At 40.0% G+C, this 17,530-nt stretch overlaps 1 long non-coding RNA gene across 1 annotated transcript in view; it reads right to left on the bottom strand.

Annotated features, from left to right (window-relative positions):
* Nucleotides 1-17,530, bottom strand: part of LOC129136997 (uncharacterized) — a 63,157-nt gene that overhangs the window by 4,725 nt on the left and 40,902 nt on the right. Inside the window, exon 2 of the long non-coding RNA XR_010150994.1 lies at nt 11,229-11,347. This is a non-coding gene — a long non-coding RNA (uncharacterized LOC129136997). The remainder of the gene's footprint in view (nt 1-11,228; nt 11,348-17,530) is intronic.

The raw sequence follows: 17,530 nt of genomic DNA, 5'->3' as shown, positions 1-17,530 counted from the left end.
GGCTATGTGAAGACACAGAGGCACAAGGAGAACACCATATGAAGAAGAAGACAGAAACTGGAGTGATGCTTCTACAAGCAGGGAACACCAAGAATTGCCAGCCATCACCAGAAGCTAGGAGAGGCATGGAACAGATGCTCCCTGGGAGCCCTCGGAAAGAACCAACGCTGCTGACATCTTGATTTTGGATGGCTAGCCTCCAGAACTGTGAGAAATAAATTTCTCTTATTTTAAGCCACTCAGTTTGTGGAACTTTGTTATGGCAGCCCTAGAAAACTAATAATAGCTCCTAAGAGTAATAAGATTTTCAATTTATAGTGCCCTGACTGTGGGCCAGGTACTCTACATGCATTATCATGAAATCTTTTAAGAGTGCTTCAAGGTCTATTATCATCAATGGCATTTTCATGACTTATCTTAGGTCAAATAACTACTAAGTAGTGGAGCTGGGATTCCAGCCCCAGCCCTGAGTTTAAACCTGTGCCGTGTCTACTTTGTCCGTAAACCATGGTGGTGTTTAAAAATGTTTGTGGCAGTGTGAGCGAGGGCAACCTCCAACTCTCGTGAGTTGCTTCTTTATTTTAGGTCTCCTAGGCAACTACTAACTCAGTTTCAACTCTGCTATGCTAACTTACATGCACTAGTTACTAATAATTACAAAATAGTGCCTGAAACTCAGAAAAAAATCAGCATTTTTAAAACATGTAGTAGTTTAAGAACCTGTTACAGTGCTTCAAAATTTATAAAGTATTTTCACATAAATTCTTATTAGGTCTTTTAAAAACAATTGGTGGCTACTTTAAGCAGTTCTTATCTTTTTTCTTTCCAATTTTTGTTTTTAAGATTTATCATATCCCCAACTGGATAGTAAGCTTCTAGAGGTAGTGAATACATCAATTTTCTTCTCTTTCTTCTTCCGTGATACTGGTTCTTCCCCGAGTTCTACTGGATGTACACTTACGGTCTTGCAGTGATGATCCATGTCATTCTGAAAATGGTTATCAAGAATAAACTGGATAATCTATATATAAAAAGCAAGAATAGAATTTTTTATTTTTATCTTCTAAATCACAGAAATCATTGCTAATGTTTCCCAAACCTCACTGTAAACCATTTTAAATCTTTCCCTCCTTTAATACACTGTGAGGTGAACCCTAAAAACATCATCCTCTTTGCTCTATCAGACCCAGAGCTAGAGAGGGATCAACCTGCCTGTTCAGCCCTCCATAGTTCTTGGGGTCAAGGAAGATGAGAAAGTCCTTCCCAGAATATTCACATAAACTAGGACAGCCTTTCTAGGACCCAGGATGTGCCATAGCCTTGTTGTCACCTGTCATAGTGTTTGGCCTTCTTGGGTGATCACTAAATTCCTTGCTGGTTTTAACAAGTTATGTTTCATTTTTATTTTTTCCAATGTTAGTTTTCAAGATGTTCCTCTGTTACATAGATTCCCTAGGCAGCTTATTCAAAGTTGAGATAAGCAAACCTAAATTGACATACTTTGATTTTCAGTGGTATGGGAAATGTCCATGATAAAACAACTGAGTTAAAAATGGCAGATAAAAATATGTGCAGTATGCTCCCAGTTCTCTATGTATCTTTCTGCTACTTGTAGATGTGTGATTTTGGGCAAGTTACTTATCTGATGAGCCTCAGTTTCCTTAAATGTGCATAATATGTACCTTGCAGGGTTAATGTGAAGATCAACAGTGACGTATTTGACACTCCTTTACAAATGTTGGAGAGTTATGCCTTGTCTTAGTTTGCTAGGCTGCCATGACAAAGTAGCACAGACTGGACGGTTTAAACATTAGAAATATATTTTCTCAATGTTCTGGAAGTTAGAAGTCTGAGATCAAGGTGTCAGTTGTTTCTTCTGAGACCTCACTCCCACCCTTCTTTCTTTCTAAGTTTAGCTCTTACGTAGGAATCTTTAAAGTGTTTTTTCCTTTCATCACAATCACAAGAAATTAATCTTTCCTTTCAGGGTCCTAGGGCTCTTCGATGAACCTGCGTCAGAGCCATGTTAAATCTTACTTACTTTTGCATCCACCTAGGCATAGGACAGGATTTGACACATAGTAGGTGTTTAAGAAATAACCCATTGAATTGCCTTGAATGCCAGTTAATTAAATGAATGCTTTCCTGTTGTCTGACTTAGCTGGGGAATACTTTCATTTGATCAGCAGCAGACCACCCTGCAGGAAGCAGAGATCAAAGGAGTTAACATGATCCCAGACCATTTGTTAAAAAACTGAGAGTGAAGAAATTTGATTTCCTTCATATATATTTTATGTTTAAGAAATCTATGGTAGGATATGTTTGAAGCAGCCTAACATTTGTGACTGTTAACATGAATGTTAAATGACTTTCCTGATATATAGACATACTTTGAATTTTTAGTCAATATGAGAAAAACTATTCTACTCAGGAAGTTCAGAATATCATGTAGGGTGATTATTTAAACTGCTTATGTAGGAGGATAAATAGGGCAAAAAGAAAGTCTGCTATGAAAATGTGCAGAGATGATTTAAACAGGACTGTGTTTTGAAGTGTATGGAATGTACATACACATACTCTTTGCCCTGAATGTACATGTACATATGTTTTTTTGGAATGACTCCCCTAAGGATATTTGGGATTACAGTACAACTACATGAGTGGCTATGTGAAATTCTTCTTACTGTAGGGGGCTTCTCTTTTTTATATGAACCTCAGCTCCAAACAGGTGGACTTTTATAAAATCTTAAAGCTGAAAGTGTGCCTCACACACTTCCCTTGTCCAGGCTGGCTGTTTGTGCAAACCTGAGACAACACTAAGTGAGATGTTAGATGATCTGTAAACAGCTCAAGCAATGAAGGGCCTGACAAATCTGTGCATAATCTACAGAGTTCTGTATTTTTACTACTTTTACAGCTGAGGTTCCCATCTTTATTGTTTTTGTAATAAAAACCTACACTATTGCTAATGAACATTTTTTTTTTTGGTAAAAATATCCTTTGTTCCTTACACATAGTAAGAGGTCAGTAAAAATTTTTTGAATCGATGAACAAATGAACTGAAAACAGGTTTTTCCCAGCAAACTTCCAACTCCTCTAAAATGTTTGGAAGTAATCTTACTTCTCCCACATCCTCTTTTTTTCATTGATGACTTCACCATCCATTTACCCAGTCTTGGAGTGAAAGCATATGGGGCGGGAGGGTGCAATTAACACCTTCTTCTCTCTTGTTTCCTACCTCCTGTCAATAAGTCCAACAACTTTTCTCAGATCTACTATCCCCATTAATTCATTCACCCTGTTCCTGCCTCAGACCATCGCCTTTCACCTAGGCAGCCTCAGGGACTTGTTCCAATATAGGTTTTACTGCCATGACAGAGATTAAACATAACAGTATTTTAAAACACAAGATAGAAGTGATTCTCTCTGTCACATAATGATCCAGGACTGTTTGGGGTCTCTTTCTTTGCAGGGGTTCAGATTCCTCCTGTGAAACCCAGAGGTTTCACATGTAATTTAAACTCACATCCCATTTGTCAGGATTAGTAACATGGCTCATCTCAGTGCAAGGGGATAGCTGGGAAATGTAATTGTGTTAGTCTGTTTTCATGCTGCTGATAAAGACATACCTGAGACTGGGAAATTTACAAAAGAAAGAGGTTTAATGGACTCACAGTTCCACGTGGCTGGGGAGGCCTCATAATCATGGTAGAAGGCAAGGAGGACCAAGTCACGTCTTACATGGATGGCAAAAGGCAGAGAGAGAGCTTGTGCAGGCAAATTCCCCCTTATAAAACCATCAGGTTTCATGAGACTTATTCACTCTCATGAGAACAGCATGAGAAAGACCTGCCCCCATGGTTCAATTATCTCCCACCAGGTCCCTCTCACAACATGTGGGAATTCAAGATGAAGTTTGGGTGGGAACACAGCCAAACCATATCATTAATCTTCATTCTGAATAGCCTTGCATCCAGGTAAATTTTTATCCCTATGGAAGAAGAGAGAATGGATATTGGTGGGCAGCCTGAACCCTCAACCTTATCTCCTAACTGGCTTCCCTGCTCCTGGCCTCAACTAATTTGCCCTTTTCCTCAACTCATAACAAAGGCAATCTGGTCATACCTTTGTCTGCTCAAAAACATTCAACAAGCTCCTCTCTATTGACAGATAAACTTTTAGCTCCCAGGGTGGACTGAATGGTCTATATGTTCTGGTTCCTGCCCAAGCTGCCTCCTATTTCTGTCCCTTTGGTACCTTACTTTCTAACTGCACTCCGGTATTTTTTAGTGAATAAAATGGGGTTTCTTGCTTCAGCACCTTAGTACATGCTACTGCTTCTTTAGGGATGGTATTCCACCTGATGAATTTCTAGTTGACTTAAAAAGCTAAGCTCAGAAGTCATTTCCATCAGGAAGTCTTTGTTAACCTTCCATCTCCCACCACTAACCAAGATAATTAATTGGTCACTCATTGCCACCTCATAGGTGCATTTGCCTATTTTTGCCTTTAATATATTATGTAGTCATTTATCTGTTCACGTACTTATCATCTCTTTCACGTCATGAACATGATCAGATTCAACTCGGATATCCTCAGAGCTCAGTACCGTGCTTGCTACTGAGCAGTGGACAGTGAAAGAGAGGAAAGTAGAGTTTTGCATGGTGTCATATGCTAGAAAGAATATTGGACCAGCAGTTACTGGGCTTTCATGCCATCCTATAATTTATTAGCCTGAGTGACCAAGGACATATCACATTCCCTCTCTGGGCTTCAGCTTTCTCATCCTTAATAGGAGGGTTGGCTCAATAATCTGTAAGTTTCTTCCAGATCTAAAAGTTAGTAATTTTCTTATTTTTATATTATAGCAAGTTGAAATGTAACCCTCCTCCATACCAATATGTTACATTCACACAGCTGTGATTTTGCTAAAAATGGACACTTTCTAAATGTTAAAACAGTACATGTTAGAGAATAGTCAACTTAGATCCCAAAATCCTCACTCCACTAAAGGATAAACACTAAAGCTTTGGATCCCACTCAGTATAAAACCATTCCAGAATGGAAGATGTGAAATGGCATTGTTTAAAAGTCTGCATCCAGATATATTTGCCTACCAAATAAATCTTGGATCTGAAAGTGTTGTAATTTAAATGCAGCTAACAAATGCACCATGGATTCTCTCTATGACATGGGTCCATAATGTGGGGAATTCTATACAACTCCTTTGTGTTGCCTTTTCTTTATTGAATTACACTGGGAATCTTGAAGGGTCTCAGTAACACCATTCTTTTCCATCTGAGCTCTGAAACAATTGAAAAGAAGACAAAGTTGTTTAGCAGATGGAGATAAGCCTATCAACTTTATTGGTGTGAAAGATAATATGGAAAAGTATGGCTTACATTTGTGGCCAAGGCAGCTTCCTAGTATTGAGCCCTAGAATTAGACAGACATCCCCCAGCCAGGCTAGATTAGGATAAGCTTGTTCCCTAGCAAGTGCATGAATTAAGCATGCTCAGTTTCTCCTTACAAACTCACCATGGCAGGGACTGCTACCTCTTCCCTCAAATCTCTCCTCCTCCTCCTCTTCCTCCTCCTCCTCCTCCTCCTTCTTCTTCTTCTTCTTCTTCTTCTTCTTCTTCTTCTTCTTCTTCTTCTTCTTCTTCTTCTTCTTCTTCTTCTTTCTTCTTCTTCTTCTTCAGGAATACAACTTCCACTTTTTAGTGGGGCATGGCAGCTCCCCAGAATAAAGACTACATTTCCCAGTCTCCTTTGCAGTTAGGTGTGGCCATACGGCTTAGTTTAAGTGGACAGAAGTAAGGGAAATGTTGTGCTCAATTTTTAGGCAGAGTAAAGACATATGCTTTTCTCCCTAGTTTTTATTCTTTCTTCTGACAAGAATGTGGATCTGGGGTGTCCATTCTGGATCATGAAATGGAAACTGGAATTTGTGAATGACAAGCAAATTGGAAAGAACCTGCGGCCCTGGAGACATCATGCTATCCCTAGATGGCTTACCTCAACGTTTATTTATGGGAGAGAGATGACCTTTTTTAGTTTTTTTTTTTTTTTTTGAGATGGAGTTTCACTGTTGTCACCCAGGCTGGAGGGTAGTGGCATGATCTCAGCTCACTGCAACCTCCACCTCCCGGATTAAAGTGATTCTCCTGCCTCAGCCTCCCAAGTACCTGGGATTACAGATGTTCGCCACCACACCTGGCTAATTTTTGTATTTTTAGTAGAGACGGGGTTTCATAGTGTTGGCCAGGTTGGTCTTGAACTCCTGACCTCAAGTGATCCACCTTGGCCTCCCAAAGTGCTGGGATTACAAGTGTGAGCCACTGTGCCTGGCTAGAGAAGACCTTTATCTTGTTTAAGTCACTATTATTTGGAGTTTCCTGTCCCTTAAGGCTGGGTCCTATTTTAACCTATATACTCTCCAATCAAATGAATGATTCCATCTCCTCCAGACAGAACATTACACTAATTGATATCCCTCCACACAGAAGGGAGAGTTGGGAGTAGGGAAGGAGAGTTCCCCCTCTGACAAGTTTATTCATTCAACAAATTATTATATGCCACTTGTTATGTGCAAAACACTGCTCTAAGCACTTTACAATAATTAAATTAATCCTCATAGTGATCCTATAAGCTAGGCACTAATAATATTATCATCTCACAGATGAGGAAGCGGAGGCACAGGCAGGTTAGGGAACTTGCGCCAGGTGACATTGCTTGGAAGTAATGGAGTTTGGGTAAAAGCTTGGGCTGTCTACCTCCAGAGCTCCTGCTTTTCATTGCTACCTTACGCAGTGTCTTGTGAGAGACAGGAACGGACACTCTCGTGTTACCTCAAGTAAGGGAAGACTGTATTTAGAATCAATGGAGAGGTCAGAAAAATGAGAAAAATGTCTTAGTGATCACCTGAGATGCCCTGGTGTCTGGTCATCTCCTCAGCTGCATGAGCTGGTAGCTACTTTTGTGGCGCCAATATGGTGACTCAGTCACTTCCTACTGCTGCCAATCACCACTTCTCAGGCTTCTCGTCTTTATTTCGCTCAATTATTGGCTGTTTCTACTCAGTTACCATATGACATCTTATACATGTCTTCTGCTACCCGTGGCTTCCTAATTTTGTCTTCTCAATGTGTACACATTTCTGCTTATCTTATTTTCCATTAACAATAAATAGTCTTCTCTAAACAGAGGACTGATGAAATCAGCCAGTTGTCTTCCAGTACTGAATGTCCAGTTGGGTAAGGCTTTTGAGCCAGTCACCGTTTTTGGAGAGTCTGCCCAGCCTCTCAAGATCACCAAGAGTGCTGCAGGATATGTCTCACCTTCAAAGACTCTTTGCCATATAGTTTCTCACTCAGTTTCTCTAAGCAGGAGCCATGGTCAGCAGGGAGTTTGGATATGCTGTCCCTATTATTTTCTCCTCATTATTCGTTCTCTTTATATCCTATGAGTGTGAGGGGAAGTCTGAATTGTTTTCATAATAACCAAAGACATGGGATATTCAGTGTTTGAATGGGATATTCAATGTATGCCTTTTCTTTTCCTGTATATCATCAAAAGAAAATGGAATAAGCTTTGGACATGTACCCAAAGATATCTTTCAACTCTCACATCTAGTCTAAACATTGCACAGTCTTCTTCATAGGTGGTTGGCCAGCCTATCACTAAATGCCTTTGGATCAGTGGCTACTCTGGTTCAATCTGCTGTGACCAGAGTATTGGTTATGAACAAGTATGGAGACTGTAGTCTTCTTCATAGATTCTTCTCTAAGAATAGTAGCAGAAGACAGGGCATAGGAAGGTTTGGCGTGGGGAAAGATGGGTTGATTCACTCAAGGTTTCATGGGTTGAATATAATTTTTGCATAACCATTGATTTCTGAACACTTTTTAGTGACTCTAGGTGTTTAGAATTTGAATTAGGAGATAACCAATTATAGTAGAAAAGAGCACTGGACTGGAAGTTCTAATCTCAGCTCCCTGACAAAGGAAGAGAGCGGGTCCCTGGTCTCTTTTCTTTCATTTTCTTTTCCTTCTTTATTTTCATTACAGGCGTACAGAAATTGATTAATTACAATCTTTAGTTCATGACTTACTCTTATTATTGATTTGTAAATGGCTTGCTTTTATTTGTTTAGTTACTTATTAGTAACTTACTACTGGTGAACTATATTTTAAAACAAAAGCTAAGATTTTTACAATAATCGATATCTCCTTGCATTAGTTTTTTATTGCTGCATAACAAATTACCACAAATTTAGCAGTTTAAAATAATATCCATATATTTTCTCACAGGTTCTGTGGGTCAGGAGTTTGGAGAGAACTTAACTGGGTCTTCCACACCAGGTGTCACAAGGCTTAAATCATGGTGTTGGGCAGACTGTGATCTCATCTTGAGGCAGGACAAGGAAAGCTCCCTCAGTTGGTTGGCTGAATTTGTTTCCTTGAGGCTGTAGATGTGGAAGCTTGCATCTTCAAAGTCAGCATCATGTCCTTTGCAGGAACATGGATGAAGCTGGAGACCATTATCCTTAGAAAACTAACACAGGAACAGAGAACCAATACTGCATGTTCTCACTTGCAAGTGGGAGCCAAATGATGAGAACACATGGACACATAGAAGGGAACAACAGACACTGAGGCCTTCTGGAGTATGGAGAATGGGAGGAGGGAGAGGGTCAGGAAAAATAACTAAAAGATACTAGGCTTAATACCTAGGTGATGAAATAATCTGTACAACAAACCTCTGTGACACGATTTTACCTATATCACACCCCTGCATATATACCCCTGAACTTAAATTAAAAGTAAAAAAAAAAAAATCAGCAATGAAGAGAAAGAGTTTCTGCTGCTTTAAGTACCTGACTTCTAAACTCATTTTAAGGGCTCTCCTGATTAGGTAAGCCCCACCCAGGGTAATTTATCTTTTGATTATTTAAATCCAATTGTTAGGGACTTTAATTACATCTTCAAAATTCCTTCATCTTTACCATATAACAGGACTTAATTACAGAAGTGATATCCCATCACCTTTGTCACATTGTATTGGTTAGGAGAAAGTTACAGATCCCACCTACACTTAAGGGGAAGGGATTATACAAGAGTGTGGGTCACCGGGGGTCGTTTAAGAATTCTGCCTGCCACACTACCCCTATGGAATTCCTCCAAATTCCCACACTCCTGACTCTCTCCCTCCAAATCTCGTCATTCCTTTGCTTTCCTTTCTCTATCAACTTATTTACCTTGAGATTTGCTTTTTAGTCCGTTGGTATTATACTGCTAAGATTCACCCATATTGACATATGTTTTTATAATCCATTCATTTAAACTCTACTTAATATTCCATTAAGTGAATTTTTATACGATGAATTAATTCACTCTCATGTTGATGGACAATTGAATTGTTTCTAGATTTTTTGCTACTGTGAAAATGCTGATGCAAACATTTTTGCACATGTCTCTTGTTGATGTATAAGAATACATTTTGAGGATATATGTAGGAGTGAAATTTCTGGGTCACAGGATATATTAATTTCAACTTTAGTAGAGAATGTCAAATTTTTCTAAATTCACATTTCTATCAGCAACATACAGATCCTGAGGCTCTATTTTATCTCTTGGCATAGATGGATTTTTACATTTTTGCCTGAAAAAGCCATGGGAATTGGTACCCCATTCTGGCCTTAATTGCATTTCCCGGCTCCCTGATAACGTTCAACACCTCTTTGAATGTTTGCAAGCCATGTGTTTCATCTGCAGAACATCTGCCCATGGATTTCCCTATTTCTTATTGAATTGTTTGTCTTATTTTAATATTTATGTGTAGGCATTATTTAGACATTCAGCTTTACTTTTCTTGCCAGAAGTATAAGGAATTGGGGAAGATGCTTGTTAAGTTCCTTCATCTGTAAATCGAGATAATCGTTCTTGCCATGCTTACTTTTCAAAGCTGATGCAAAGATCAAATGAAAAAATATATGTGAAAGCACTCTGTACACTAAAAAGGAAGGAATGACTTGTTTTAGGGTAAATAAGCCTGATAACTTGTAAATATGGAAACATTCAACTTTGAATTGGGAGGCAATTTAGTGTGGTGATTAAACACACAGATGGTTGCACCAGACTGCCTGGGTCCAAACCTTCACTCCAGCAGATATTAATGATGTGAACTTAGGTGATTTATATAACCTCCATGTCCCAATTTCCTTATCTAACAAATGAGAGCTAGTCAAGTCTCTACCTCAAAGAGATTTTTTACAAGATTGAATGAATTAATGTATAGATAAGACTGAGAACAGTATCTAGCAAATAATTAGCACTATATTAATACCTGTTGAGAATATTACTTGACTTGGATTTCCACAGTTCCTGCTGAATGTTCTGCTAATCAAATTGAGGACAGTTACTTCCACACACTCCCATACGTGTACATTCTTTTCATATTGACCCATTTCTAACAGGTCAAAATAGTTCATTTTTTTCTTTCATGAATAACTCTTGAGTATGGAATTAGTGGCTGGTGGAAAAATATTAACTCAGGCCACTGAAGTATACATGTAATAATAGAATACAAATAATACATTATATAATAATAATATATCATAGAATGTGTAATTCTGCCTCTAAGCTCTTATCCTGGTTTAATAGCTGGTGATCCTGTAAGGGGTATTGAATTACTTATTCCAGGCTGTGTGAAGCATGACAACAAGGCATGATAGACCTTAAATTGCACTGCTTTGTTGAGCCTGAAATCACATTTGAGGCCATAGTTATTGTCCAAGTAAAATTGACTGCCAATTATTTGAATAAAGAGAAGTGGTATTGTCTTATATTAGTTATCTTTTTTTCTCATTAATGAAGTTCATTTGGGCCCATTTGTCTACCTTTTCTTTGTTCTTCTGTGACTTTCTTAAGACTACTGAATCCATAGATGGCTTTTATCCACTCCAGACAGATAGAAGGAGTCCGATTCTTCTAGTGAATGTATTTTTAGCAACAATTAAAGCTTATGTATCCTGCTTTTTGAATGCATCCTGCAGCCTTCAGAACCACCTGCATTCAGCCTTCAGGGACCTGGACTGCTTTGCTGATGGTTTAGCTATCAACGGAAGGCATAAACACTGCAGGTTGTGTGTAAGCTTGAGAGGGTAGCTAATTATGCTAAACAATAAATATTAATAATGCAGGATGTGCAAACAAAAACGCTCTTACCAATTTCGAGACATTATTCTTCCTTTCTTCTTCCTGCTCTCTGCCTCCCCACTCTCTTCTACTCATCTGAAGAACATAATAGTAGCAGAAGGTGGGGCTCCTCCAGCAGATACTGGATCCTAAAAAAGCAAGAGATGACAATGACAATAAAATTACCCATCCTGAGAAAGAGAAACACCATTTGTATCTGTCTTGGAGCTGGAATTTTATGAAAGGTTTGGAAACCATGGCAGTGCAGAAACTGGAAGAAATTAGACAAAACTGGTAAAGGCTCTCACGGACAGTCCAGTCAAGTGTTAGGGTAGGGTCTTGTCAGAGACATCCTGGGTCACTTCCCTCCAGACCTGAACAAGGGGAGGCTTGGCATGTGGAGAGGTAAGGGTTGGGTCCACTGGGAGGACAAACACTTTTTTCCTGCCATTGGAGTAAGAACATCTAAATAAACATTATTCAGGAGGCCCTGTCAGCTGATCTAAACTTAGTTCTCTTAGGCTAAGCCCCCCAAAAGAGTCTTTCAAGATCATGGGCAGGTATTCTGCTTATCTTTTGCTGTGTAACCAAATATCCCAAAATGTGTTGGCTTGAAATAATGACTTATGATTCTCTGTTGATGGTTGATGGGCTTGGCTTGGCAGTTCTTGTTGGGCTGTCTCACATGGTTGCACTTAGATAGCTGCAGGAGCTGGCGTCATCAGAAGGCCTAAATGAAATAGACATCAGCCTGGCCTCGGTACTCACATGTCCGGTCCCTAATGCCCTTCCATGTGACAAATATGGCACAGCATCGCCTCTGCCATGTTCTATTGTTCTAAACAGCGAAAGGCCAACCCAAATTCACCCAGAGATTGGAGTCACCTGTAGGTACTAAGAGGAACCCATTAGGAATAGGATGGGGGCTGTCTTTGGAGACAAACTACTACACAGATACCAACCCCTTGGGAAGTTTCCCAGGAAACATACCCACAGAGAAGCACTGGAGACCTTTAGTGCTGGGCCTAGCAGGAATTCCTTACTGGTGAACTACTTTTCAACCTGTGGCTCTCAGCTAAAACATTACTTTCCCTAGGATGGCTGTCCAAGGCTCTGTCATTAAATTAGGTTTTCCAGCATTTTGATTTTATAGCATTTATCACAGTTTGTAATGGCATATTTCTATGATTATTGATTTAACATATGTCTTCAACAGTGGACTGAACTCTCTGAGGACAGGTCCTCTGCTTTGCTTTTTTTTTAATACTTTAAGTTTTAGGGTACATGTGCACAATGTGCAGGTTAGTTACATATGTATACATGTGCCATGCTGCTGCGCTGCACCCACTAACTCGTCATCTAGCATTAGGTATATCTCCCGATGCTATCCCTCCCCCCTCCCCCTACCCCATAACAGTCCCCAGAGTGTGATGTTCCCCTTCCTGTGTCCATGTGTTCTCATTGTTCAGTTCCCACCTATGAGTGAGAATATGCGGTGTTTGGTTTTTTGTTCTTGCGATAGTTTACTGAGAATGATGATTTCTAATTTCATCCATATCCCTACAAAAGACATGAACTCATCATTTTTTATGGCTGCATAGTATTCCATGGTGTATATGTGCCACATTTTCTTAATCCAGTCTATCATTGTTGGACATTTGGGTTGGTTCCAAGTCTTTGCTATTGTGAATAGTGCCGCAATAAACATACGTGTGCATGTGTCTTTATAGCAACATGATTTATAGTCCTTTGGGTATATACCCAGTAATGGGATGGCTGGGTCAAATGGTATTTCTAGTTCTAGATCCCTGAGGAATTGCCACACTGACTTCCACAATGGTTGAACTAGTTTACAGTCCCACCAACAGTGTAAAAGTGTTCCTATTTCTCCACATCCTCTCCAGGTGCTCTGCTTTGAGTGCTCCCCACTGATTCCCTGCACTTAGCTTGGTGCTGGCTCTCAGTAAGACAACAGGCAACAGTTATAGTGGAATGAAGACATAGGTGAGTGGTTAACATCAACATATCTGATCTTGCCAACCAGCTTCTATGGTTCGCGCAGAGATTTCTACAAAGAGGAGTCTCCCTTTCATTCACTGATTACGTTTTAAAATCAAAATTTACTGAGAGAGAGAATTTCAGAGCCTCATGGATTCCAGATCAAGAACACCTAGTTTAGGTGTTACAGCATAAAACATACTGCACTTATATTTTTAGTTATATTATTTTGGATTTATTTAGAATGGCTATGGAATGTCCTTCTTTGATGAGAAGATAAAAAACCTTCTACATCCTAGATGTTTATAATAACATAAAAGCTAGAGTTTGTGTCAGAAGAGCTAGCTTCTATAAGAGGTTGAAAAGTTCATAAAATATTCCAAGCGTCAGGGTCAGAGGTTAGGGTATTTTACTTTAGGACCCGTTTGCATTTCAGATCATGCTTGCATTTCATGACAAATTAAATGTACCCTTGAATCTGCTCGGAACATATTTCATATGAGTATTTATCTGAATGTCAATAAAATACAGAGCAGTTGCAAAATCATCCAGCAAGGATGAAGTTTTATTGTTTCAGGTCAGTTAACCGTCACTCTGAGAGTAAAACAGTGAGCGCCTAATGCACTGAAGTGAGGAGTATGGCTTTTGTTCTAAATGAAGCTTTTGGAAGTTTTTCAGCTGGAGAAAGACAGGATCATACATTTTAAAGAAATATCCCAGGTGCTGAGTGGAGTTTAGACTATAGTTTATGAATGAAAGAAGAAGACTAGCCAAGAAGCTACTGCAATTGTCCAGGTGGGACATATAGGTAGCAGTCAAGACCAGAGGTGAATGACTAGAATAATGAAGGAATTTAAAATCATATCGTATTTATACTTAAAAAGCCAGGAGATGCTTAGATGTTTCAACTGGGAATATAAGAGATGCCTTCAAATATATGACAGCTGTCATGTAAAAGATGGATTAAAATTATTCTGAATTTCGAAAGGCAGAACCATGAGCGGAAACCACAGGGCATGAGATCCAGGCTCAGAATAATTTTATCTCTGAGCCACGCAAAGATGGAAGGGGCTGCCTGGGGAGGCCGTGAGTTCCCATTCCCGACTCTGTTCCAGTAGGGACTAGAGGACCTCTCAGAGCAAATGTGGTGGGTCTAGGGAGGGACCGTGGGACCAGATGACACTTAGATGTCCTTTGGAGATTTGGGGAAATGTGGCAGTAATGAGAGCGGTGGATATTCTCATTTTGGTGTTACACCACTAAGGTAGAGAAAATTAACAGTTATGTCACTCTTCTTGAAGCTTTTCAGACAAGGACTCCAGAGTATTTGGCACATAGCATATCCAAGGTGGTGTGTTGCTACTGTTGACCTATTTAGTAGAGATGCATAAGCTTTTCTTTTCACTTCTTGGCCACATTTCTCAGAATATTTTTCTTTAATCTTCTTTAGAGAGATGCAGTAGGGGAAGACTCTAAGATCTGGTTTAGAGAAACCTAGCTTGAAATTCTCTGTCCACATTGCTAATTGCATGAGTGTCAGCAAATTATTTAATGGCTCTGGGCCTCATTTAATCACCTATTAAATGGGGATAACACTACCTATTTCTACAGTTGTTGTAAGAACTAATCCATACAAAGTTCCTAGCATCCTGGAAGATTTTAATACATAGTAATTGTATGTAGATAAAAAACCCCAAAACAAAAACCATTTACTTATGCAAGCCAATGAAACTTTGTCATTATGTATACAAATTGGAAGGTACAAATCACAGTAACTGAAGAGTTAACTGGCAAAAGGAAATGCTCACTGGCTGAGTTGATGAAGTTCTAAACTTCAGGATATTATTTATTTTTTTCCTCTAATTTGATGCATCTTTAAAGATAACCATTTATACAAATTCTTAAACACTCTAAGAAATTAGCCACAGTTCAGAGGCAATAATGTATGATTCTCGGAGCTTTCTCCAGGCTAGTGCTGGGAAGCGGGAGGGAGTAATTGAGCCTCTGGGATGAGTGCACTTCTTCCTGTGGATACTGGGTGGGGGTGAAATTGGTCTTCAAATAAACATGATTCATGGCTTAGTGGAGAAACTGCAAAGTTCCCCATGAAAATGGAATAGCAAGTTAGTTCATTATACTGTAGTTATTGACATTGCAATCTGCTCCCAATGGAGGCAATTACAAATCCATTTAGGAAAGAGTGTGATTGGGACTTTTGTTTGTATTCACCTAACCATTAGGTGCCTGGACAATGTTTTTCAAGTGAGACTCCTCCACCACCTTTGGGTTCTATTCATTTCTATATCTCTAGCACCTGTCACAGTTGCCTGGCACATTGATGGGTTTTGTTAATATTTGCTGATTCATTAGAAATTCCCTCATTATGCAGTCTCTGATGTGCTTTTGTCCACCCAGCACAGGATGCTCAGAAACTGCTTATAACATTACCTTTTTGTATATATGCATTATATGTGCCCCCTCACCCCAGAGGCTTTGGTTCTCACCTAGTACCAATCTTGAACGCACGTCCTCCACAGCTCTTATATTTACAGTGAATGACCCATTCACACCAATGCAATAGTGTGCATAACCTGCTTATGCATGAGACTTTCCCTATTTTCTCAGAGTTTCTTGTAAAGCCCCAAAGCTGAAGAGAGCAGGCAAGTTCCCCCATATTTTTACTACAGTGTCAGGAAGCTGGCAGAGGTGCCCTCTATGGCTTTCTGGGTAATCTATTGATACTCTGACTATCACTACCGCCCACCACATCCTAACTATCCTATATAAAGTGAAGACATGACATTTGAAGGAAACTCACCTAATAGTTCATCGATGTGGGGGAATTTAGGCTTAGAGGGGAGTGCTGTGACATTGTCATCTCCAGACCCACATAACAGAGTTCCAAGAAAACTGTCATAGAGTTTAGAAGTGGGTGCTTCAAGAAGAGGAGGCTGTATCTCACTCTCTCTCTGGATGCTGGCTGAGCTCAGAAGCATGGCAGCCACTCTAGCTCTGCCACAGGGAGTGGAGGCAGAGAATTCCTGAAGGACTTGACTCCTTAACACTGGAGCTTAGAGTGATCCCTGCATATAGAGAATGGGGCATAATTACAACCTGCACGATTGTGGAGGTATGAGGATGGATGGTGCAGCCTGCAATGGCTGGGTTGAGAAAAAGGATAAGAGGGCCCGCATTTGGCAAGCATTTTCCTTGCCACAGGAGCTGGCCAGGCTTAAGTGATCTAGAAAGCATCTTCCTAAGAGGGCAGCACATGTGGGAGGGGACTCAACTGTGGAAAGTACCATGGTGGGGGGCAGGAGCTAAGAGATGGTCCAAAGAGAGCAACTGGAGAGCACACCATCCCCTCCAGGACCTGAACAGTAAGGCAGTTCCCACTGTGACTCTGAGAACTCAGACACATCTCACAAGAAGCCAGCATTTGAAAGTGGGCAACACAGAAGGGCCACCTAGTGTCAGCCAAGGGAGAAAGATAACAGTGACTATCTAAGGGGGAAAAGAGACTTTTGCCTCTTCCTCTAATCCCTCTTCATGCACTGACCCCAAAAAGGGCAGAAGAGAGGGAAGAAGGTGGAAGAACAGGTCATGCTCAACCTCTACTTCAAGTCCCAAGCCAAGTTCAAGCCTGACTGGAGAAGGAGTGGGCAATGGAGGAAGGTAGTGAGGAGAAAAGAAAGGGAAAGGGCCTGAAATTAGATGTGAGGTTCAAGTTTTATTTTAGATTAGACAGAATGTTAGAGTATGTAAAAATCTCCTTTAGAAAGGAGATTGTAAAAAAACAAAAGGGATTAGATAATCACTGCATCTACCTGGGATGTCATTAAAAGGTAGAGAAAGGCGATCCATCAGAATATGCAGAAAGCAGTGGAAAGAGAAAAATAAAACTATTACTGTTTGTATTCTTACTAAGTTCAGACTATTCATTAAAATGCTTCCATGTACGATGTAGGTGTCACTGAAGAATTCGTAGGTGATATGGAAGTGGGACTTATATCTCCCAGGGCCCACTTACATCACACCTCAGCAGCCTCATTAGATGTGCTTTTCCCTTCTGAATCTCACCAGCTCTGTGGAGCTGGTGGGTTACTCTCCCTCATGGTGCTCATTGTCTCCTCTCTGGATGCAAACTTGCATACCCCTCCTCAGAACGCACTTTAGTGAGACCCCATGTGAAGAGCATGGCATTGAGGTCACTGTGCATGGGAAGGCTGCTTACATTCATGTACACTCACCCTTCTTCCAAGAATGTCAGTAGCCAGGTTTAGAGATTGAGCGTGGTCTAATAGAAGACACTTTCATTTAGGCTAATTAAAGCA

The sequence above is a fragment of the Pan troglodytes genome, chromosome 15 (genome assembly GCF_028858775.2).
Source record: "Pan troglodytes isolate AG18354 chromosome 15, NHGRI_mPanTro3-v2.0_pri, whole genome shotgun sequence".
Classification (NCBI taxonomy): Eukaryota; Metazoa; Chordata; class Mammalia; order Primates; family Hominidae; genus Pan; species Pan troglodytes.
The sequence above is the reverse complement of the archived record's forward strand: the minus strand, read 5'-3'. Positions and strand labels throughout refer to the sequence as shown.